This window comes from Berghia stephanieae, chromosome 5 (assembly GCF_034508935.2).
Source record: "Berghia stephanieae isolate SIO BIC M18660-M18661 chromosome 5, UCSD_Bste_1.3, whole genome shotgun sequence".
In the NCBI taxonomy this organism is placed as follows: Eukaryota; Metazoa; Mollusca; class Gastropoda; order Nudibranchia; family Aeolidiidae; genus Berghia; species Berghia stephanieae.
The window spans coordinates 50,154,730-50,181,762 of NC_088364.1; the positions used below are offsets into that span (position 1 = coordinate 50,154,730).

Below are 27,033 nucleotides of genomic sequence, written 5' to 3' on the forward strand. Positions count from 1 at the left end.
AAAAAAATGAATTGCTAACTAAATATAATATTAATGTTTCTGCTCGAAGCTCGAAGAAATAAATAAAAATGTGAAATTGAATGTAAGCTTCAATTTAATTATAAAAAACAGATCATTTGATTGAATTGAATTGAAGCTTACATTCAATTTCACATTATTATTTATAACTTAATATTTGGTTTAAATAGAATGTGTAAATTATGGAAAGTAGATGTTATCTCTTAATCTGTTTACTGCCATACTCTGGAAAAATACGTATTTATAAAACTCGTGTTTCAAGTATAGATCAATTTAATTGAACCCCATCTTGGCAAAAACGCTCCAACCTGGGACCTCCCGAGGTCTCTCTTTAGGTCCCAAATTTGAGAGATTTTTGCCAAGCTGGGGGTTATTAAAATTGATCGATGTTTGAAGAGTGAGTTTTCCGGCCCAACCTTTGAATACTTGTCTTTTTATAGTACGATAGCAACTGGTCAAACTATGAAAATCTGAATCTTCTATATCAGATAATTTTGACTTGAAACTCAAATCTAGTTCATAAAGTTCATTCTGATATAACACCTGTTTGACTCAGGAGATGATATAATATTATGCATAACGTTTTAATGGCTGTACAGATGTCCCGTAATATGAAAACAAACAAAAAAAACAAATAACAATACATTTTTTTTAATTGGCAAGAAAACTCGATTTGTAATAAATATCGATCCATTAAAAATTAGTGTCATCTTGTCAAAAACTCTCAACGTGAAGTCACAGATTTCAGGGTTATTGACATGATTAATATTTTAGTCGGTTGATATTTTAAAGAAAAAAGGAATTTTCTGGCCATTTTGTTTTGTTTTCTTAAATATGTTTTTTTTTTTTTTTTCAGAGTGTAGCAGAAATGGTATCGCTAAACCAATTTAAAGCAATTTTAATTAAGTCAATATGTTAACATTTTTTGTGCGGCTATGTGGTCTAGTGGTATGACACTCGATTTCGGATATGAAGTTCCTAGGTTCGAGCCTCGTTCGGCGCAAAGTTGAGTCCTTAGAAAAGGCTCTTTACTCACATCCTCTCACCGTACTCAGGTGAAAAATGAGTACCTGGCCGTTAACAGCGTTGTCTCTGTCCGAAAAATACTTGAAATTCGCCTAACAGGCGTCGTGTCTCGTCCTACATGTTAAGTGTCGCTGTTGACCAGGGACCCCTTGTAAAGCGCTTTGAGCACGTTTAGTGGATGTTGCGCTATATAAAAACTCAATATTTTTTTTGGCATGTGTCAGATTTACTTTTCACTCGAGAACGAATTTCAACAATCCTGAATGTTCCTGCTTTATCAGGAAATGGCTTGTCAGAATATAAAGATTGCAGCAATGATATTGAAAACAATCAATTCAAAGATTGTGAAGAAATTATTGATAATGATTGCTGCAGAAGATCGATATGTCTCCTGAATGACGTTTTGTAATATTGCATTCAGTATTAAATGAATTGTAAATTTCTTGAGTATATTATTGGAATAGAATCGTCGATAAGATCTCCAACCGGAATGGGAAGTGTGCTATCCTTTTGCACCACTTGGCAAGCTGTTGTAATTACAGCCAGTTCTGCTAATGGTTTTTACCGTTTTAGTCATCATTTTCATTCCTTTCATCATCATCATCATCGTCATCATCAACATCATCATCATCATCATCATCATCATCATCATCATCATCATCATCATTATCAACAACATTAGCAGCTATAGATGCATCGTTATCTTCTTTAATTATTTAGCTACATAATGTTCACTATTATCAACAACATTACAGTTATCATATCTTGATGGACAGAGAAGCCGACGTGCTTTCGTTGTCCTTTAAATATCAAAGCGATAGATACTCAGTTTTTCCTTTTTGCACTTTACAAAAGAAAAACATTTTACTTTTACACCTAAAAACATTGGACAGATACGACGTTGTTAACCGTCCGGTACTCATTTTACATCTGAGTACGGTGAGAGAATGTGAGTAAAGAGCCTTTTTCATTGACTCAACTATGCGCCGAGCGAGATTCGAATTCAGGATCTCCCGATCCGAAAACGAGTGTCATACCACAAGACGATAGGTCATATTATATAATAATAGTCTTTCAGAGATATTTATTGGGCTGATGGAGCCGGAATTTATCCTGGGTTTTATAGCAATTGCTTTCTACCTTTTGAATAAGACGCTAACCTATCGCAAAATACTTTCCAACAGATCTAAAAGACTCAGTAACCCAATAACTACTGGGTGGACAAGGAGATCGGGGGAAAAATAAATAAAGATCTAGACTTCTTCCGGGGTCAAACCTGACCCCTCTGTATGTTAAGCGAGTACTCTCCAACTGAGCTACCAGGACCCGCGCTAAGACGACAGGCCACATGTTATTACCGCTTTGAGATGATGTGTCATAAATGACGGGACATGATTATTTCAATTATTTACCCTTACCCTTACATACAATCTACAGGGTGTCCATAAAGTCTGGGTACATGTAGTATTTCACTATATATTTTTAATTTTTAATTTATCCTATAGATTGTGGGGATTTGGCTGAAAAATACTGTCAGAGGTCACGTGTTGTTAAAGTACGATTCATTTACTTCGCAATTGAATAAGATTCGTTTTTAAAACAGGAATCTGTGCTCTTACCATGTACCCAGACTTTATGGACACCCTGTATTATTATTACCACCAGCTTTGATTGATTGAAATACACTCTCTTTTAACAGACCCTCGTCTCTCCCTGACCTATCAACGCAGAATCAACTATGACTACTAGTATTACTAGAACTAGATAGAAAGAATGAATCCATTCCCCTCTTGTTCCTTTGTTACATGGAATGCCAGAAACAGATTGGATACTGATGGCTTTGGTGATTAAATTGAGTCTGCGTGTCGGGTAGATAGATAGTGGAAGGAAGGTCAACGATCCACCAGTTGAATTTGACGTGCGCTGCTTCGACTTGGGTTCACAAAAGTATTTGTTGTTGGTGTCAGACCGTAAGTTGTTTTCCTTTTTTATTTTATTTTTTCAAGACCATTTTGAAAATTTTTCTTACAATCGATTGATTGTAACCCATTTTTTTTATCGGAGGCATATTGCTAAATGGTTTCTATTTATTTTGGCAGTATTGATTTTCAAAAATGAATGTTTATTGTTTTTGTTTTTATTCGTCTTGTTTTTGCTTACTTTGTTGGTTTATTGGGGGGTTTTTTATCGTTCTTTGTGAGCTTTTTTAAATAAGACAGTTGAACTTATCGAGAAAATTATCCAAGCACAGTTTTGTGCGATACATGAAATGCTAAGTATGTCATGTGTGGCTATGTGGCCTTGTGCTAGGACACTTGCCTTCGAGTCGGAAGGTCTTTGGTTCCAGTCCTTCATTGTTGAGTTCTTGCAATAGAATCTTTACTCACATTATCTCACTGCCTACTTGGCGGCGTTGTCTCTGTCTGAAAACAATAAGCGTAACGCCTAAAAGGCATCATATCTCGTTCTATATGTTCAGGGTTGTTGTTTGCTAAGGATCCTTTGTAAAGCGATTTGAGAATATTTAGTGGATATTGCTCTATTAAATGCTCAATATGTAAATGCTGAAAATTAAAATGTGTCAATATTGTAGTAATTTATTTTCTGTTGATAAAACGATAAAAAGCCGAGATCGAGGATCACTATTTGAATCTCGTGGAAAACGTTAATTTGTGTATTAATTTGTGTATTGTTGTGCTGACGAAGGGTTTGTACCCGAAACGTCCATTGTCTGTTTTGTTCCCATACAAAGTCTCTCCATTTTCACTCTTTCGTTAGTATTTTACGATCACCGGCTTCAGGCAGCCCCTACCGTTTTCTAATTGACTCATTAGAACTTTTTTCAAAAGCATGATGGTTTAATAGTTTGGTGTGAATCACTAAATATCGCTATTTTGTAGTATTTCAAATCAGTAAGTATCTAATACTTATTCTATTTTAGCACAATCTGATGATCCTTATTCTAGGAACGTGTTATCATTTGTTACAAAGCAATAGTAACAGTAGAAATAATATATTATTATTATTATTGTCGTATTAAATATCAGACTGAATAAAAGATAAAAAGTAGCGATTGGAATGGTCAGCTATTTCTCTATCATAGCGTGACCTTGGGTAGAACGCATGTTAGATACCATTTGAATTGCAAGAGAAACTTACAAAGAAGATTCATTTTATTACTTCCAATGAATTATCTTGTTTATATCTCATGCAGTCTGTAACGAGTTAGATTAAAGAAGACATTCTGTGATTGACCTTGGGAAACTTTTCTCTTTAAACTAACTATAAGAATCCGGGTTCATGGGTTCATTGGTTTATGTCTCATGTACTTTAATGATAAACAATCTAATTCTGTGCGTCTTATATAATTAATTTCAAGATAAGTGGATGCAATGGACACTTATAAGATATCAAAGAAGCAGAAAAAATATCTAAAATAACCCCCACCCTCCCCCAAATGATTTTGCGGTACGAAATATAAATTCAACTCTGTAAAACTATCTACGTGGCCGTCGTAAACTAAAATCCTGACACTGACTAAAAGATGACGTCAAAAGACAAGTCATTGACCACAACCCCCCCCCCCCAAAAAAAACAAACAAAAAAAAAAACAACAAACAAGTCGTGAGTTGCATTCAATAGTTCAACAATGGGATCACTTGTTTCCTTGAGCTCTACTAACAACTCACTAGACGCTGCACAAACCTCAAAAATGACGTCTAATGACGTATAAGTCTTTGAGGGTTCTAGTGTCAGGCTGTAAGTAACGGTGGCTACGATTGAACCGTAACCTTCGTTAACACAAAACCTGACATTTCCCTCAAAATTAGGAACAAAAGTAATAAGCGACGATCACCGAAGAAAGTTATAAGTGAGTTGTGAGTAATACTTAAGAAATCAAGTGACCCCATTGGCTGTACGATTGAATTCAATTCATTGTTTACTTTATTCTGAGATCACCATACTCAGATGTGAATGACAATAGGCACGATTTTTAAAAAAAATATTATTTTATTATTATTTTTCTTTCTTTTTTTTTTTTTGTTGCGAACGAACCTAAGACATGCCATGCATTATAGCATTGGGCCAACAAGCCGCAGATATCAATTAATTCGTGGCCCTTTTGCATACTCTGAATAAATATTTAAGTTCCCGCCCATCAATCGAGCACAGTAAATCACATTTTGTCCACATAGGCAATGGGTAAATGATTGACATCTCGTGCGTCTGGGTAAACTCACACAGCAAGACAGATTATTGTTTACATTCTATATCGCCAGTTAACAAAGAAAAACAAATGAAATAATATTCCAATTGGATTCACTAGTCTGATGTCACGTCGCCCAGCAACGGCGAGGAGCCTGGTTCTAAACAAAAAATGGGTACTTTTTATTCTTCATGCTGACTAGAACTTTTCATATGTCATGTGATCAGAATGTATAAAAGTCAAAACATGATCATATTTTTAATGTTTTTCTCCTCTGGATACACTCTTATGCTCGTCGAAGAAATATTTCATAATGTCGTCCACCATTGTTCCGGTAGTTTAGAGCCAGTTAGTAAGTTACTAAGCGTCATTACGAGAGAAGTAATGTCGCGACTGTTGAACCCTATTTCAGTTAATGCAAATGGCTTGCCGAATATAAAAATAGTATCTATTTCAATGTTGTCTCACGCCGGCAGCCGAGCGGTATGGTGCCTTGTCTTGTAACAAAGTCAAGCAAAGTTGAGCAGGATAAGTCACAAGATAGATGACCATGATTGAACAACTCTGGACTCCGCACTATTTCTCGGGGTAAGGCAATTTTTTTCATACTATAAAAGTTGCCCTCTGGACATATATATGAATGATCACCAGCCTCTTGGCATTCACCATAAAAAAAAAAAGAACGTTGGTACAATAAGTGATCCTAACATGCGACTTGGACTGTTTTGTTTGGTCTAATTCATGGAATAATGAAGCACATTGTATCAACTTTGCGCTTTGTGGGATATTGAAAAAGAATCTATTTTACTAATTTCATGCAATGAATTAGACATGTTTAAATACAACAAATGAGTATACAAAAATCAATTTAATGCAAAAGGGCCATGAATTGATTTATATCTGCGGCATTGTAGCCCAATGTTATAATGCAGAACATGTTTTAGGTTCAATTCCCAAGATAAATAAATAACAATGCCTATTGCATTCCATTCATTCAAATCTAAGTACGGTGAGACTATGTGAATAAAAAGTCTTTTATTTCCAATGACTTTTTATGCATCCGTCGCTCAATGCGTGGCTCGAAACGTATACCTAACGTCCGAAGGCGAGTGTCATGCCACTAGACCACATACACGCACTTCAAAACATCTTATACAAGATCCATTTTAAACAATGTCTTGCTCCTAATAGAGCAGCCACCTCACAGACAAAGGCAATTGCGTTAGTTGGAGAATTTTCATTTTAAAATCCTTTTGTCCACCCATAAGTGAATAAGTGCTGAATACTTATTTCATACGGTAAAAAGTTATTTACTTTGGCCTAGCGTTCCTTCCAAAAAATACGAAAGTCATGCAGGGCGATTTGACTCGTGAAGCCGGAATTTACCCCGGTTTCTATTGCGTGAAACGGACAATAGCTTTGCTTGCTGTCCTTTGGATAGGAAGCTAATCCATCGCAAGGAACTTTCCTCTAGATAACAGATCCAGCTACCCCATCACTGCTGGGTAGTAAGTGGGGGGGGGGGGGGGGGTGGAATCAGAAACAAATCTCCAGTGCACCCGGGATCGATCTCGGTCCCCATTCGTGTGAAACAAGTGCTCTACATACTGAACTACGGGACCCCCTCCTTCAAAAGGCGGTAGGAAATTAATACCGCCCATTTATCAGTAAGAGAACATGGACAAAGTCAGGCTCTGTTCTTTGGGAGAATTACCTTTTAACTAATTGGTAACTTTAGCAACAAAACAATTTTTGTATATATTTTAAAAACAAGAATTATCAAGACGGTGAAATATCTTCATTTTTCTCTTTCGACGAGTTGCGTTTTAAGAAACAAGGATCTCATTGTAACAAAAGGTTGATAATAGAAGTTGATGTGGCATTTTGCTTGCTTATATAAAAAGATTTGAAGTTAGACTAACACTGTTTGTCAAACAATCAAATGTAATCGAGTTGATCACAGTAAGCAGTCAGCCGCATTAAAAAAATGATAGAATCAGTGTCACGTGAGAGTTATTTATAGAATGTCTTATTTCACTTACGTTGTGTGTATTCTTTGCAATTTTCATAAAAGAAATGGAAAAGAAATGCCTGTAAAATTATTATAAATGTACAATGAAACATATTTGTATGCAAAATTTCAAGTCAAACTGGCTTGCCGTAAAGGCTCTTGGCAGAACAGAAAAAAATGCTTAATTTTTAGTATATTGTAACGTTATTATTATTATTATTATTATTATTATTATTATTATTATTATTATTATTATTATTATTATTATTATTATTATTATTATTATTATTATTATTATTATTATCATCTATCGTTGTTTGAAAAGTTAAGTATAGGGAAGAGTGTCCACAGGGCATTGCAATCGAGAGGTCTTAGTCTTTGACTGGTAAAACATGAGAATTTAGGAATTGAGCTTTGAAATAGCGCGATATCCAGTAAACGTGCTGAAAGCGCTTTACAAAAGAAGGTTTTACGTCTATTTTTTGGGTACTTTCTCTACTTCGAGTTGCACTATATCATTCACAATTTCCGTTCATTTTTGCATGTTTCTGTTGGCTAGCTTTACGTTTTTATGTCATAATCGGTCAGGATAGGTGGATTGTCCGATTGGTTTATACATAATTGGATTCAATAGTCTGATGCCACGTCGTCCAGCAACGGCGGCCATCGTGGTTCTAAACAAAGAAAATCGGTACTTTATTCTTCATGCTGGCTAGAACTTTTCTTATGTCTTGTGATCAGAATGTGTAAAAGTCAAAACATGATCAGATTTATAAGGTTTTTTTTTCTCCCTCTGGATACACTTTTATGCTCGTCGGAGAAATATTTCATAAGGGCGTCCGCCATTGTTCCGATAGTTTAGAGCGAGTTGCTAAGTTACCATGCGTCATTACGAGGGAAGTGACGTTACGACTGGTAAAGCGTATTCTGGTGGCCTCTTCCCCAAATCATGTTCTTCGCGTCCTTCAGCCTCAGTGGCTAACAAGATACCTTTAAATCAGCAATAATGATGCCATGGAAGAAATTTGCGATATAAATAATGACACGAGAGCTTATTATAATTCATTTTACTCGGGGTTAACATTTACTTAGATTCACCCGGTTTATACCTTTTAATCAGAATAGTAAAAAATGGTCTCTAATTACCCTTACTCTCGCACATTATTTAGCTCGTCGGACCATGAGGGAAAGACAGCGAGCGATCGACTGGGTATGGTGTGTGTGTGTGTGTGTGTGTGTGAGAGAGAGAGAGAGAGAGATAGAGAGAGAGAGAGAGAGAGAGAGAGAGAGAGAGAGAGAAAGAGAACTTTTGACGTCTATTGCAATATGTTTGGTTTATAATGCAATGTTTGTCCTGTTTGTCTCTCTTTTTGGTTTAAGTAAAAGCTTAAGCATTTGTGTTGCGCAATATCCACTAAATATACACTAAACGTACTCACAGCGCTTTACAAAGGGTCCCTGGCCAACAGCAACAGCTTAATATTTAGGACGAGACATGACGCCCGTTTAGCGATATTGCAGTTTTGTTTTGTTTCCGACAGAGACAAGACTGTTAAAGGGCAAGTATCATTTTACACTTGAGTACGGTGAAAGAATGTGAGTAAAGACCCTTTTTCAAGAATTCAACTATCCGCCAGGACCCAGGACCTTCCAACCCAAAGGCGGGTGCCATACCACAAGACCACACAACCGTTTACATGTAATTCTATTATTTCAAATCAAGTTTCCCGCGAATTTGAATATTTAAAGAAATATGGTCTTCATGATTATAAAAATCATTTATCCATTCAGTTTGCTGGTGTTTTGTAACACTTGACTTTTTCAATGTTGGAATCGACATATAACTGAAGCAAAATGCAACATCGATCGACCTATTTTTAATCTAATTATTTGGACGCAATGTGATCTAGTAGCTAAGGCGATGAATGCACTGTGACCTGGAAGGTCCCAGGTTCGAGCTCCGCAGCGGGTATTTTAATTATCTTTTCCCTTGGGCAAGATTATTAACTCCCAATTTGATCACCTTGGACAACATGGTTGATTCCTGTCGACATCACCATCATCATCATAATTATTATTATTATTATTATTATTATTATTATTATTATTATTATTATTATTATTATTATTATTATTATTATTATTATTATTATTCGTAGTAGTAGTAGTAGTAGTAGTAGTAGTAGTAGTAGTAGTAGTAGTAGTAGTATAGTAGTAGTAGTAGTAGTAGTAGTAGTAGTAGTAGTAGTAGTAGTAGTAGTAGCAGTAGTAGTAGTAGTAGTAGTAGTAGTAGTAGTAGTAGTAGTAGTAGTAGTAGTAGTAGTAGTAGTATGATTTGATGGTGTTGAAAGTGCCACTATTATCTCTCAAACAAAACAAAAAAACAAAACCAAAAAACAAAAAAAAACAACAAAAACCATTAAAACCAGCAAACAAAACAACAAGAACAATTTACCCTTACACCTGACAGTAATTACACCTTATTTGCTACTTACTTACTTAGTGTACTTACAACAGCACTATGACCTCGTAACTCAAATCCGGCTGGCACCAGTGCGGTGTCTGCCAGAAATCCTCACGGTAACAATACACTTGTTATTCGGCCTGTTTTCCCCCCTCTTTTCCATTGACGTGCATTTCTTCACAAAAATCTCCGTCGTCTCACAATTCGTTAGAGTCTATTTATGATTCTTGCAAAGGATAAAGAAGAGAAAACATTCAACCCGTCCGTACCCCAATCCCCGTCATTATAGCAATTATGATACTCAGACTCGGAGATAAATTACAAAAACACTCCCATCCTTGAACGGTAATTATTTATCTTGTGTACATTCTAAGACAGTGATAAATTATGTCGAGCCTTAAAGTTTCTGATGTAATGGACCGTGCTTTTAGCTTTGTTTTGTTTTTAATCTGCATTTTGTTGAGGGAGGGGGTGTGTTTAGTTTTTGTTTTGTTCTTTGTTTGTTTTGTTTATTTGTTTGTTTGTTTGTTAGTTTTTTGTTAATTTGTTTGGGTTTTTTTTTTGTTTTTTTTTTTTTGTTGATTTTTGTTGCTTTTTTTTGTTTGTTTTTTTTTTGTTTGTTTTTTTTAAAAATATTTTCCCCCAAAATGAGAGTTGTCGTATTATTTTATTTTGTCTTTGGAGTTTTGATTTAAACACTATAGTCGTCCTCGTGTCAGAATATATTTCGACATTTCCAAAATTAGAAATCACAGTTTTGTTGTTTAACCAGCCAGAATAACTTTGTGAAAGTAACTACTTTGTATTACTTGCTCTCCCGTCTGGCATCTTCCTTTTGATACCGATCAAAATCATTGAAGTTTTTGTCAAAGTAAATTTTGAGAGTTAAGCTTTTTGAAACTGGTATACCAATGGTAGGGGTTAACACTAGTTTTAATAGAGTTACGATGAATTAGCACTTGAAGTAGATTCATCATCATCATCATCATCATCATCATCATCATCATCATCATCATCATCATCATCATCATAACTTTATCGTTATCGGTATCTTGGAAAGACGTTTGCATTCCAGCCAATCACCAATTGAATACACAACGGCCCATTTTGGTACTTATAATATGTTACGTAGTATTGCAACCAGCAACAGCTATTATGAATACAATACATTTGGTTCATACTGTATTTATGTATGGTCAAACAGTATAGATATGGGTTGTTACTTTATAGCATAGCGTAGACCCAGCAAGAAGTGTGTGCAGTTAATATTATAAATGCAAGCTATGCCTGCGATAAGCTGATAATTGGAAATTAAAATTGTGGGACTTTAGGCTGAGACAAATTAGGAACCAGACACAGGTTTAAAAATAAAAAGATCTGCAAAAGTGTGTATGAAACTGCCATACAAAGCCAGAAATGTAAAAATAGGAAAATAAAGAACAGCCATTTTTGGGATGTTTTTTTTCTTTCTCATATTTTTCTTTCTTGCTTGTTCTATACACATTTCAGTTCTTCAAGACTTTGGGTAGAGAATTAAATGTGCGCACAGTATCTATAAAACAGACTAAAAACGTCCACGGTGCGTTGGTCCGTGAAACGTCCGGATGGCAATGTTGTGAATTTCTTAGCCAAGCGCACATCATCTATTGAAGTCATTTATCACTTTCCTTTCCTGGTCTTGGCTCTATTGATAGTATGCGCTTGACTAAGAAGTTCACAACATTGCCATCCGGAAGTAAAACGGACCAACACACAAAACAAGTGTAACCATACACTTTTATAGTCTGGTTCATACAGTATATTGAGAAATACTCATAAACGTGGATGGCAAAACTCAATAACAAAGACCTGTGTGACGTCATCTTCGTTCTATCTATAGATATTTGAAGTTGACGTCACTCAGGTCTTTGTTATTGTTTTTCGCCATCCGTTTATTAACCTGACTTTAAACGATCATGGTTACACATAGTTCTGTGTGTTGGACCGTTTTACTTCCGGATGACAATGTTGTGAGCTTCCTAGCCTAGCCGTAGCAATCGTAAACTTGTTGCCCGACACTGACCAAAAAATGACGTCAAAAGACAAGTCTTTGGTCTCAAAACAAAACAAATCGTGAGTTGTATTCAATAGGTTAACCAATAGAATCACTTGTTTCCTTGAGCTTTACTAACGACAACTCTTCGGACGCTGCAAAAAACTGAAAAATGACGTCAGACTATAAGTCCTAGTGTGTTCTTGTGTCAGGTATAGATAGTATGCGCTATAGATAGTATGCATATGACGTCACTCAGGCCTTTGTTATTGTTTTTGCCATCCGCGTTTGTGAGTTGTTCTCACTAAACTGTATTAACCAGACTATAAAATTTCATGGTTACACAGAGTTTGTGTGTTGGTCCGTTATACTTCCGGATGGCAATGTTGTGAACTCCTTGGCCAAGCGCATTCTATCTATAACATTGCCATCCGGAAGTATAAAGGACCAACACACACAACTGTGTGTATCCATGAACGTTTAAAGTCAGGTTAATACAGTTCAGTGAGCTTTACTCATAAACGCGGATGGCAAAAAAAAAAAAAAAACCAATAACAAAGACTTGAGTGACGTCATCATTGAACTATCTATAAGTTAACGATGGTAACGGCCAAGTGCATACTATCTATATCGTGACGTTTGGAGCGTGTCAAGTTATGAGTGAACTAGGGTAAAGATTTTACTGTCATAATATTCTGAAAAGAAAATCAACCAACACGCATTATAATGGTGAAAAAACTCGTCTTTAAATACCGATAGGGTAAGATTTTGTTCGATAAAAAAAAATCCCAGGTTCGGGAGAGTTTTGTTTTGTTTTGTTTTTGTTTTGTTTTTTACAAAATGAGGACCATTTTAATTGATCGATATTTGAATTACGAGTTTTCTGAACACAATATTGAAAATGTGATATTTAAGAAGGACTTGGGTACTTCAGTGCAGGCATGTCCTCAAGGTTGATATGGTCTGAACACGAGTTGAATGTACTTTTATAAAAGGAATGAAGTTGACGTCACTCACCCCTCTTTTATTGTTTTTAGCCAGCCATTTTTATGAGACGTTCTCATTAAATTGTATCAATCAGACTGTACACTGTCAAGGTTACACACAGTTTTATGATTTGGTTCGTTATAGCTGATTGACGGAATGTCGTGAGTAATGTATCTAAGCACATAGTATCATAGCATCTACGTTATATAAGGCTATAGATAGTATGCAGATGACGTCACTCAGGCCTTTGTTATTGTTTTTGCCATCCGCGTTTGTGAGTTGTTCTCACTAAACTGTATTAACCAGGCTATAAAAGTTCATGGTTACACAGAGTTTGTGTGTTGGTCCGTTATATTTCCGGATGGCAATGTTGTGAACTCCTTGGCCAAGCGCATTCTATCTATAGTAATCGCGCGTCCAGTCATCGTGTCCTCTGTCATGAACACTGATAGTGAATGACAACACCAGATGATAATGTGGAATGGGCACTGGTTGAAGTTATAATAAATAAGTGAAGGTTGGAGACTGGCTATGTACTATAAATATTATACCAACCTGGGTTAGCTAAGTTTAGTAACATCATGTGACCTTGTGTAAAGCAAAGATATAAACAAAAGCGGTTGTGGATTTCTGGAGTGTGTCGGATTTCGAGAGATACTGTGCGCTTGTTGGAATTTTCTAAATATATATTATAGATAGTATGCGCTTGGCTAAGAAACTCATAACATTGCCATCCGGAAGTTAAAAGGACCAACACACAAAACTGTGTGTAACCATGAACGTTTAAAGTCAGGTTACACACAGTTTAGTGAGAATTACTCATAAAGGCGGATGGCAAAAAACAACAACAAAGGCTGGAGTGACGTCATCTTCGATCTATCTATATTATATTGAAATGTTGGGACCTATTTGAAGCAAAATTGGCCCTTGAAAAACGTAAAGATAGAATGAAGTTGACATCAGTCAGGTGTTTGTTATTGTTTTGTTTTTTGTTGGGTTTATTTGCCGTCCATGTTTATGAGTAATTTTCACACTAAACCGTATTAACCAGACTATAAAAGTTCAGAAAAGGTTACACGACATAGTTATGTGTGTTGGTCAGTTATACTTTCGGAGGGCAATATTGTGAGTTTATTAGCCAAGTGCACACAATCTGTAAGGTCATTCCAGACAAGCACATCATTTTCATTTTTTTCTTTTTTTTTTCTCTCTTCTTTTCCTTTTTTTATTGTTTTTGTCAAGCCGACTTCAGTGTATTCCTGATACCCTAAGTAATCAGCCACACATAATCTGAACATTCCTTTCCATTTTATCACAAGTTGTTGAAATCCTATCGTCAAGCCTTTCAGTGTATTTTTTCTCATCACTGTGTCAAAATATGACAAATCCTCACAAACTATGGGCAACTCAGAGGGAGGTCAATTCTCAAAGTTCATTTAAATCTCTATCGCTTTCTGTCGACCTTTTTGCCCTTTGACAAAAATAGACACAATAAACAGAACGAAATTGAATTCACAAGCCGATGTCAAGTTGCCCAGCAACAGCTAGGAGCCCGGTTCTAAACAAAGAAAATGGGTACTTTTTATTCTTCATGCTGGCTAGAACTTTACATATGTCATGTGATCAGAATGTATAAAAGTCAAAACATGATCATATATTTATAATGTTTTTTTACTCTGGATACACTTTTATGCTCGTCGGAGAAATATTTCATAAGGGCGTCCGCAATTGTTCAGATAGTTTAGAGCCAGCTACTAAGTTATTATGCGTCATTACGAGGGAAGGGACGTCTTGACTGTTGAAGCGTATTCACGTCCCACAGATCTTTGTTATTGTTTTAGTTGGCCATTTTTATGTGTAGTTATCACTAAATTGAATTGATCAGACAATAAATGCTGTGCGTTTAGCCAAAAAGCTCAAAACATTCGCTAGCCGGAAATAACGTTCCAACATACAAGAATGCGTTTCACCTTGAACGTTTCTAGTCTGATTGATATAATTTTGTGAGAACTACTTTTATAAATGGCCGGCTAACAACAATAACAAGGAAACTGTCGGTAACCTTGGCGTCAATTTCGTTTTTAACGTGTACGGTTACACATTGGTTTTTTTTGTTGGTACGTATATCGTAGCCATCGTTAACTTATAGCCTGACACTGACCAAAAAATGACGTCAAAAGACCAGTCTTTGGCCACAAAAGAAAACAAATCGTGAGTTGTATTCAATTGTTCAACCAACAGGACCACTTGTTTCCATGAGCAATACTAACGACAACTCACTAGGCGGCGCAAAAACCAAATATCGACGTCAAAAGACCAGTCCTATTGGGTTTCGGTGTTTCACGCTAGAGAACCATCTAAGACTTATAGTTTGACGTCATGTTTTAGGCTTGTGTAGCATCTGGTGAGTTGTCGTTAGTAGAGGTCAAGGAAACAAGTTATGTTATTGGTTGAACTGTTGAATACAACTCACGATTTGTTTTCTTTTGTGGCCAAAGACTTGTCTTTTGACAATTTTTTGTTGTTGTTGGTCAGTATCAGGCTATAAATTTACGATGGCTACGGTCATATTCGACAGGCGGATGTTATGAGTTTGTATTTTTTGAATAAACACATTGCATAGCATCAATAGATAGTATGCGCTTGGCTAAGGAGTTCACAACATTGCCATCCGGAAGTATAACGGACCAACACATGTGTAACCATTAACTTTCATAGTCTGGTTAATACAGTTTGGTGAGAACTACCCATAAACGTGGATGGCAAAAAACAATAACAAAGACCAGAGTGACGTCATCTTCGTTCTATCTATAGGCCCCTTGAGGAACGGAACTTAACCATGCCCTCTGACAGTTGTCAGTATGTTAACAATGGCAGTTAGTGATAAACCAAGCTGACTTCACGGTATTATGGTTGATGATCAATCCTACCATCACAGAAAACTTTATATAACTTTTATAGTTTGTAGATCTTTTTCTCTTAGTTCAGAAACTCATAACACGCGCCTGCCGGATACGCAGAACTTGAATTTGTATATAGCGCAATATCCACTAAACATGCTCAAAGCGCTTTACAAGGGATCTCTGATCGATAACAACACTTAACATGTAGAATGAGACATGACGCCTGTTAGGCGTTATTGCATTTATTTTCTGACTGAGACAACGCTGTTAACGGCCATGTACTCATTTTACACATGAATACGCTGGGTGAAAGAATGCGAGTAAAGGCCTTTTCCAAGAATTCAACTATACGCCGAGCGAGTCTCGAACCCATGACCTTCCGATCCGAAAACGAGTGTTATATCACTAGACCACATCGCCGCACGAAAGTACCAACACACAAAACAATGTTCACCTTAAACGTTTATAAATAGTATGCGGTTGGCTAAGAATCTCACAACATTGCCATCCGGAAGTATAACGGACCAACACACAAAACTATCATGTGTAACCTTGAAATTTATAGTCTGGTTAATACAGTTTGGTGATATTTACTCATTAACGCGGATGGCAAAAAGCAATAACAAAGACCTGAGTGACGTCAACTACATACTATATATAGTTTCATTTTGAAAATTAAATGATAAGTATTCACCCAACTAGCAGGGTCTTAAGCAGTATCACAGAAATGAGTGACGTTCACAACTTTGATTCAACACTTCGACTGGTTCGATCTGATGTTTTCATAATGGAAGTCATTTGATGTCACTTCGTCACCAGCAATCTATTTTACAAGAAAATCCTCTTCATCGGAATATCAAACTTTTTTTTTAGTTTGTTTGAATTCTTTTACAATTTATGCGGGCAGATTTTTAAAACTGTTATTGACTTGAGATGTTATCTAACCTCTACTACTTATTTCCTTCGACACGTCATTTCAACTTGATGTTGCCTCTGTAAAATCTACTAGGTGTAAATCTGTAGCCCGAAAACATTCCAAGCAAAGTGTTCATAAGCATATAAATATGAGAAAATTTGAAAATGGGAATGCATTTTAAAACATATGTATTCAAGGGGATTGTGTGGGGTTGAAGTGGCGGAGTGGTTAAGTCATTGCACTGTGATGCGGAAGGTCTCGGTTACGAGCCCCGCTACATGCACTTTCGTTTTTTTTTTTCTTTGGGCAAGATTGCTCACTTGGACAACATGGATGATTCCTGTTGACATCAGATACCCTGCTTGATGGATTATCTTCATTCCTTTATGGGATGCCTAGGCGACGGGATCGTATGGTGCCGTTTCGAAAAGGTGTAATTTTTTAAAAATTCAAGGTATTTCCTTCGAAACAACATAGATAACACTTATTGAAATTGATGCATGAAACATAGAGTCGTTTTTCAATAGATATTTAAATGGTTTTCATAAATTGTAATTCATAAATATTATACAAAGGAGACTCTGAAACAAATAATGAAATTAAAAGATACTGAAGAACTGTAATACTTTTACCCACTCAGCTAAGTTATGCAAGTGTAAGCGAAGAAAAACTGTTTTGTGTTATTTGTTTTATTTTATTATACTTTATTTTCATTTAACACGTTCCATTTTCAACAAAAATAAGATACGAAAGAAAATAAAAACACAAACAAAAACAAAACGGATGGAGGAACCCTCACCCCCCCCCCCCCCCACCCCCCCCCCCCCCCCCCCCCCCCCCCCCATCCTCCCCACACTGATCTGCTTCGCTGTCAAAAGCTTAAAATAAACATTTTTGAATTGACGATTTGCTCCGCCGCTCTGAATTTTTTTATTCATATCTCTGCATCTTTAAGGGCTTTTAGTTCTTGTTTTTTTTTCTGACCATGGCATATTGATGAATGACTTTGTCTGTTGTCGGGTACTTTTTACTCTATGAATTATTTATCAACCCCTTATACCAGTCTTGACATTCCATTATTAGTAAAGTAAATAACAAACCATATTTCTGTGGTAGTGTTTAAAAATGAACCCATTTTACAAATTGTGCTTTATATATCGATCAATTAAAATGATGATTAACTTGCCAAATAAAAACCTCTCAAAATTGAGACTTTGTTGAAGTTCCAGGTTTGAGGTTTTTTTGACAAGCTGAGTGTTATTTTTAGCGGCGGATATTTAAGGACCAGTTACTAACCAAACGTTTTAAATGGAGTTGCTTTGTCATATTACGCACATCAATAACACTATTTGTTTTGGGGTTTTTTTTTTGTTTTTTTTTGTTTGTTTTTGTTTTATTCATTTTACCTTTTCTTGTTTCTTTTTAAGATTTCCTTTTTTTTTTTGTGTTTGAACATTTTGATTTTGGTCTGTTTTGGATTTTTTAAAAATATTTATATCTTAAGCCCCTAAGTTATGATAATAAAATATAGAAATTAATTTGCTCCCATCCACGTGGCACCGTCAGATGCATTCGCCAAAAGCATTGCATGCAGGAACATATAAATACTAAATCAAATAAATGTCTAATATTAGCAATAAGAACCCAAGTTCTCCACCAGACCGAATTTTGGGTTAATAATATTTCGAAAGGAAACAAAAAAAGGAGAATATAAATGAAGGAAGGTTCGGATAAGAGATCTCGTAGGTTATTCTCACAATGTGCAAACCACTCGATCACCTCCCCAAGCTCATAGTATATCGGCTTGACAGATCTAACGTAATTTTTCATTAACATGAAATACTCAATCTTCTAAAAATAAAATAATATGATCAAATTCCATTATAAGCTTCCTTATTGAACTTAAGTGTCTTGTTCACTCAGACATAATCTATCAAAAGCCAATATCAAGCTTGTCCCTGCAATTCCAATGTACAGCAAGCACATTGTAGCCATAGTCTGTCATGTAAAAACCTTTAACCTGTATCAATTTCTCTTTATTTTTCAATGCCTTATTAATTATTATTTACACATAACCAAATTCATTAAAAAAAAAAGAAAATTTAGAGATGTGCTATATTACCTTTAAGGGTAATTTTATCACCCGCTGTTTCAAAAGATTATTAATAAAATCTGATCCGTCATTACGCGCACCTACAATCTTTATTGCTGGAACTAATTTGATCTTCGATGGCTCAAAATATTCTTCTCGATTTGTATTAATTTCCACTAGATGAGTTTTTTATTGTTAAAATAGATGAGTGCCTGATCGTAATAACCTTTATTTCCCCGTGAACAATAGGTTGCCAAAAGTTACTTTTCCCCCAAATATTTTCCGCTTACAGAATAACATATTATCTGATATCGACCACCTGAGCAATATTTAGATCATTAAAGCTGCACTACACACTATCCGGAAGGTATCGTCATTTTTATTTATTTGGATATGCAACATCGACAGTAGTGCTCATTCTGAAAGAGTTAGTTGATTAATTGAGTGTACGCATTTCTACTACATCCCGTCCCTTGATTGGTTGACAAAAGGAATAATACGGCAGAGAAGTTCTGACGTCACACCTTCCACATTTCCAGTTTAGAAAGTGTTTAACCAATCCTTCGGAGTGAATAGTGAACAATGGATAGGTTTCATATTGAATTATAAAGTGGGGTATAACTATTTTAGTAGCAGAATGTATAGACAGATTATTAGGATAAACGGGCGTAATAAAGAGCGAGGATGGATGATCTTTATTGATGACCAGCATTTATTTAGAATAGAACATAAGATGTCATCTCTCTGAAACCAGAAGTTCAGCCGCACAAAGTATGTATCCAGTCCTCTGGATGACTGGTTTCACACTTCCAAGGAGATTGGAATCAGTATTTTGACATCACACTATTGTTTCCTTTTGTTCAGGGCTCATCAGTTTTGTACCCGGAAATAGCCTCAAACAATCACTTACTCTTTTAACTTCAGCCTATTACGTATTCACACGTAACCACCCAAATCACCACCAAAATACATACCCATTGATTTTCTCTCACATCGCACGGATGTTATCATTCAGATTACCCTGTCCCGTTCCATCGATACCAGCTTTTCCACGCGACAAGTCTCATTTTTCACCCAAGCTTGTCTCTAAGGGCTATTTTTGTTGTCTTGTCTGAGGTTAAGTAAAATTTATTTTCTTATAGTCAGTCTCACTGGTTTGTCCTCCTTCAGACAACAATGGTTTCGTTTCCGGTAAGCTTGATGTCGGTAATGATTTTAAGTGGTTTAACATAGAACGGAACAAAAAATCCTTTTATTCAATTATAGTGACAAATAACACGAAGTACCCTTTGAGTTCCCTGTTTTCTTTTTCAATTAAAGTAAAATGTGAGATTATTGCTACGGTAATTAAATACTTTCTTCATTTTTGTTGTTCTGTGTATTTAAATAGACGTGTATGTATTTGCATGTCTGATAACCCTAAATGTTTTGGGCTGGCTTATTGTTGTCATGGAAACACGCTCAAACCAACGACAAAATATTTTCAATTACAACAATGTTAAACCAAACTAATAATAAATTCAGTCTTTATCACACTGATAATAGGTGCATTTAGATTGAAATAAAGTAAATATTTGGACCGACATTTTAAATCCCACTTTTCCTGGATTGTGACTAAAAGTATATTGTTGTTAATGTAGCTGATATAAAAGCACATTTTTATCTAAATTTAGTTTGGTTGAATTTAACAAATCTTCGCGTGTCTGTCTCTGTCATATTTTTTTGCTAACTTAATAAATAAATCTTAAAACACGCCATATCCTTCCAGATCATTCTAAAATGTCAAGAAAATGGCTAATGGTAACTCGTTATCCCTGATTTATTTTCTCCTTCCTCTTATTTTTATTACTCAAAAAACATTTTGGGGGTTTGATGTTTCTGATGTGGATATTTCCGTCTTTTCGAAACTCATTATCAAATTTTACTAGAAATTGACATTTCTAAAACTGACCGGATTTTAAGACACAAAAAAAAACAAAAAACGAATACCATTCTTAGACTAAGCTATTGTGAAAACGCATGGATCTAAATGAATAACTGTTTCATGTTTTAAACAAACGCGGGAGGTTGGCGTGGAACAACAACGTGATTTGGTAGAATGTTAAGTTCCTGTCCAAATGGCCCTCATTTTTGTCAAACTTCAATAGACCTCGTAAAACCTACCAATGATGAGACTTTAACGTATCAGGACACTCTTACGATAAAGCCATCTCGCAGTGTTCAAATTCAACACAAACCAAAATGAACTCGCTAAAAATGCTTTTAACTAACATTTTATGTATTGCGAAGTCTATCTAGTTTTCACTTTCAATTCATGCTGCCAACTGGCACAGGCTCTTTATTACATTTCATTTCTCCACTATAATTAGGATAAAATAAAACCTGGTCGGTAACGGTTGTATAAGTAGAAAAAAAAGGTATGTGATAGCATCTGACACTCATCAGGTCACTTTCAACAAGTCAAGTATAGGGGTTTGCTCGGGCCCGCCGCAAAAGCGTTTATTGCACAAGTATCTTCTATACTGCGATTTTTAGCAATGATTGGAACCAACAATGTTGCGACGCTGCACTGTGGTTCGATAACACTTGAATAACTCTAGTCTTCTCTAGGAGGAGACCCGAAAGAGAAAAAAAATCTCCTAAGAGATGACATAAGGGAATATCATTTTTTGTTCCCTCATGAATCTTATTACAACCCGTTATCTGATAACATGTCCAAGGGCATTCCTGTTTTGGTTGAAAAAGAAAAGAAAAAAAAAGGAGAGAGAAGAGCAGTCAATCTGGCGAGTGGAACGAATGACTAGTTTGCCATAACTGTCTATGATTATTACCCACAGATGGTATGGGGAGATAAGATGGTAACTCATGCCCGAGTCATAGGTCATTGCACTCTTGTTAATTTTAAGACAGTCATTGCTTGTAACAAAGTTACCGTCACTCGAAGGACGACCCTTTTCTAGTGGGTCTGATCATAGCCGTTTTAGACTCATAGCCTGAACCTAACCAAAATATTATGATACATTACATGAAGTCAACGACCACCAAAAGAAATTGAATTGTCTTCAATGATTCAACCGAAGGGATCATTTATTCTTTCCTTGAGCACTAATAACGAAAGCTTTCTTTTGGTGATCTCCGCCTTTTCTGTATGTAACGTTCAGAGGTGTGTCAACGATGGGTCAACAAAGGCTACGATTTGAGAGGGGAGGTGGTCATTTTCTCCATGCTGTATCGTCCAATTCGCTACTTTAATCTGGTCTAGCTCACTCTGACGAAAGGAGATATTTATTTCTTTGTGATCCCCCCCCCCCCCCCCACCTTCTCTCACTTCCCCGCTCCGTCAATCGGTCAAATTGTGAGGAAGTCTCGGAGCAAGACTTCTTAAGAAGCATTATTGTTGGGTGTGAGCTCTTTGCCAACTAACTGTAAACCTTCGTGTCAATTTGGTTTTGTGACGGGCCCAACCTTGTGCCAAAAAGTGAATTTACTGATGCTATGGGTTTTGTTAACAAACTAATAACATACACCCGCCGGATATTCCGTACCACCACACAAAACTATGTGTAACCTTAATCGTTTATAGTCTGGTTAATACAATTTAGTAAGAACTACTCCTAATAATGGTTGACTAAAACAGTAACAAAAAGCTGAGTGACGAAAATTCCGTTCTGTCTGTAACAGAGATGATCACATATTAGAAATTGTTGTTTCTTGCAAATCTTAAAAGATGAGTCATTTTCGGCAATATTACAAATTAACCTAATCCAAGACTCATGTTATGACTATATATAAACTCAATTTTTATTATATTGATCAACCCGAAGGTGATAAAATCAGAGAATAAAATGCAAAGACAGGAAACTTCTGGAGTGGCTTTGTTATGAGTTGTATCTATGTCAGGCTATGTCAAGTCGGTAAACATATTCTCGCTCATAATTTTTATTTGTTATAAAGAATAAATTTAGCTCAGGTTTGTCGCAGCCTTCTATCTTCAGTTAGGTGATTACTTCTCACTAAATTCTCTCTCATAGACTAAAGATATGAAAAAAAGTGTGTATAAAATAGTCCCAGATGCGTCCAATAATCATGCTCAAAGCGCTTTACAAGCAGTCTTAATAGCGAATAGCAACACTTAAGAGCACGAGACATGACATGACGCCTGCTAAGCGATGTCACTTTTTTTTCCAACAGAGACAACGCTGTTAAAAGCCATATACTTGTTTCCCACCTGAGGACGTTGAGAGAATGCGAGTAAAGAGTCTTTTTGAAGGACTCATCTATGCGCCTCTAGGAGCGGGGGTCGAACCGTTGACCCTTCAGTCCGAAGACGAGTGTCAGACCACTTAGCCGCAGCATTTTTATGACCCTTTCGCACGTAATTTCAATAAATCATCTTTGTTTGATTTGAAGATGTTGAGACTTAAAAGTTGTTAAATAAGTCTAGGGAGCACCTTCATGCTGCCTATTTTACCTGCGCTTTCTGCGATCCAAACCCAGTCGCCGCCTCTACTCGCTGTCACCTCTTATCAGCCCAATCGTCTAATCGGGCATTCGATACTTTATTAGAAGTATCAGAAAAGGAGTAATTGAATACTTTGTGTTGTGAATGAATGGTTTAGAATAAATATAAGTAATAATATGAGAAACCAGTCTGTATTTGCCGATAAAAGATTGGCCATGTCGAAAACAACTTTGTATATAAATATGTGTGTTGTAATTGGTTACCTTTGCATTTTTGATAGGTAACCGATAATTTTATGTGCTTATTATTTACTGCTTTCTTAACACGCAGTCACATTGTTTTCATATTTTTAGAAGTGATTTTTCCTACCCAAAAAATACGTTTGACGCATTTCTTATGTACTTCTTTATCCAATCATATTCAGGTTTTTTGTTACTGGAGTATAGGCATGAAGAAATGAACAAGTTAAAGATTTGTTGCGGTGTTCGACCCATACCTAGGAATTGCTACTTTCCACCATGATAAACTCTGAATCTATGTTGCCCTCCCCTGAAAAAAAATAGATTTTTGAAATTTTGGCCAGAAAACCCGTCCTACAAATATCGACCGATTAAAATGACCCTCATCTTGTCAAAAACTCTCAAATCTGAGACTAAGATGAGAGCCATTTTACTCGATCGATATTGGGAGGAAGAGTTTTCTGACCAAAATCTTAAAACGTATTATTTTTCTGTGTGTGGCATGATGGCCTTTATGGCTCTTTCAGGAGTAGAACCTCATGCGCAAAACACGTTCTTGTTTGGTTGCATTTTTTTCACTTAAATGAATTGTTGAAATAAACTTGCCCTCTTAGTGGAATAACATTCTTTTGACATAGACATTAACCAAACAATCCAATCCCACTACAGAGTTATGTGAAAAAATACATTTTCATCAACTTATCAAAAGTCTCAAAGCGGAGACTTCAGTGTAGTCTCAATGTTAAGACTTCCTGACTAGTTGGGTGACATTTTAGCGATTAAAGTAAATGGTGTGGATCACAATGGTAATTAATATTTTTGCTTTGTCAGATAGTGGAAGATTAAATTATACTTTGAACAATATATATATATATATATATATATATATATATATATATATATATGTGTGTGTATTTGTGTGTGCGTGTGTGTGTGTGTGTGTGTCTAATAGTACCAAAACGTTGTTATGTGATAGACATGGTACTTGAATTTCGATATGAGGCCACAAATTTTAAAATTTGACTTAAAATAATGTCACTCATTGAAGAGTGCGACTTGTGTTTCTTAAATTTAAAAAAAAATTCCTAAAATCGATATTTTAACTACGAACTCAATTATTTCCTTCATCTAGGAAGCGGCGTGGCTCAGCGGTACAGTCTTTGCTTCGTACCCGAACGGTATCGAGTTCTATCAACCACCGCTGCGCTTCCGTGTAGCCTTGAACAAGTTCCTCACCCTGGTTTAATTTGCGGCGCTGCGCTGCGGCTGACACATGGGTTATTCCAGTCTTCCCTTGGAATAGACCATAGAGACAAATTACCCCTATGGGATGAATAAAGGGAATTTTATTTTTTATTTTTAAAAAATTATTAGTTCATTCCAAACATGTACCAGAATGACGCGATGATTAATATACATTTATTGCTTTGCCTAAATTGCTGCGTCTATCATCTCAGAAGAATAGAAAAATAGATAAGAGCAACACGTCTGTCTTTTTGACCATATTACTAAAATCAAAGTAAATGAAGCGACTGTTGGGATCCTTTTATCTTTGATGAGCAATTATAACCGTGTAATGTTTTAGTACCCGACCTTTCATCGCTTGTTAAATGATACGAAACAGAATCACTATTTTTGTGAACTTTTCTTTCATGATGCGACAATTTCTCATTTTTATCTGTTTGTGTATGATTTTTGTATGATGTTTAAGAAGTAGGTCAAGTTGCTATTAATAGCTAGTAGTTGTAAGCTTCATCAATCTGTATGACAACAAACAAACAGGGCGTTTGGCAAAGTGATCTATTTACCTCTTTGGCTTCTAAGTCTCGTGAGCACTACACTTGTTTTGATTCGCGTGTGTCAGCTCTAGCTATAGTGGAGGGAGGTTAGAGATACCTGACAGTAATTTCATCATAGCAAACATTTATCAACTCATTAGATACACATTCTACTCATATATCTGTTATCGAAATTGGTGCAATGCCCTATTAGTATTCATTTATAGTAAAGTATTTGTTTATTGCTCTAGAATGTATAAATTACCCAGCGGTACTGTTGTTTTATACGTATACCCTGTTAAAAGCGCTTACTGACATTTTGTAAATTATATTTTTCATGATTTAAAGTTGCGCACTTATTAGAGTTCTATTGGAGAAATAAGAATTCTACCAATTTATTACATCTTATGAGAAGTTGACGAAAAGACAAAGTTGTATACTTTCGCTCTTTTTAGCCTTATTTATTCTATATATTTTCGTTACATCATGACGAAAATATAATATAATTTGGCTGTAATAAAATTATGAAAAATTCTACGTGTGTGTAATGGAAGGACTGTTTCTGAAATAAAACACCATTTGCTATAATCTGAATGAATAATTGAAGATGATTTCCAAATTTTTACCTGTTGAAATATGACTTTTCGAGGGAAAAAAGTAAGCGTGTTAGATTTTACTAAATGGTAAAATAAAAAAAATAAAAAAACTGTTATGTATAGTTATAATAAGTACATTTTTCATTTAATTTGAATATTTCCTAACTCCAGTGGCACATTCCTTTGTTTTGTTCTGTTTTGGGGCTTTAGGCAACACTTTCCTGCTTAAACAATTGGATTCAGTAGTCTGATGTCACACCGCCCGGCAACGGCGGCCATCTTGGTTCTAAACAAAGAAAATCATTACTTTTTATTCTTCAGGCTGGCTAGAACCTTTCATACGTCTTGTGATCAGAATGTATAAAAGTCAAAACAAGATCATATTCATAATGTTTTTCTCCTCTGGATACACTTTTATGCTCGTCGGAGAAATATTTCATAAGGGCGTCCGCCATTGTTCCGATAGTTTAGAGCCAGTGTTACTAAGTTACCATGCGTCATTAGGAAGGAAGTGACGTTACGACTTTTGAATCATATTTAGAATCATCTATCTAAATTCCTGACTGACATTGGTATACTCCGCACTTTGGAAATACACGTATTCAAAATTTTGGTAAGAAAACTCTTCTTTTAAATATCGATTGATTAAAATGACCCACATCTTTGCAAAACTCTCAAACCTGGGACTTCGCAGAAACCCCAGGTTGGAGAGTTTTTTGGCAATATCGATCGACATCTGAAGAACTAGTTCTCTGGCCAAAATTTTCAATATGCGTTTTTCCAAAGTACGGCAGTATCAGGCTCGAGATTATTGTGGATATTGTTAATTACTCCAGCATAATCGTTTATGATACTTTACTTAATTACATGATCATATTGATTTGTGCAGCGTGTATATAAAATATGAACGTAAAATCAGTACTTATTCGCCTTCATATCATAAAAGTTCACTTGCATTATTATTTCATTTTGGAAAGAATTTTTAGTATAATTTAGTCAAGTTTATAACAAAATTAAATGTTCTACTTTCGATGGTATAAGTGATGTATGTGGATTTACCCAAGGGACTAAGCATGGCCTTTCTTATCATGGATTAGTGTGTGCTGCTATAAAATATCAGAGCAATATTCTATTTTATTGTGTGTCAAAGAAGGTGAGTTTAATTTTATAACACATAAACTAAAACATACCATGGGCAATAATTTTTTTAAAAACTGTATGTGTAATTTATTGTCTCGAAACATTAATATTTAGGGAGTAAACACGGCATAGTTCTCGCTAATATTCTATCTAATAATTCAA

General features: G+C 35.7%; 1 protein-coding gene across 1 annotated transcript in view; it reads left to right on the forward strand.

The window, feature by feature from the left end:
• LOC144973120 (prolactin-releasing peptide receptor-like) overlaps nucleotides 1–27,033 on the forward strand; it is a 148,477-nt gene that overhangs the window by 53,296 nt on the left and 68,148 nt on the right. The window contains exon 2 of the mRNA XM_078915174.1: nucleotides 2,744–3,014. The gene's annotated coding sequence lies outside the window, so the exon portion shown is untranslated. The remainder of the gene's footprint in view (nucleotides 1–2,743; nucleotides 3,015–27,033) is intronic.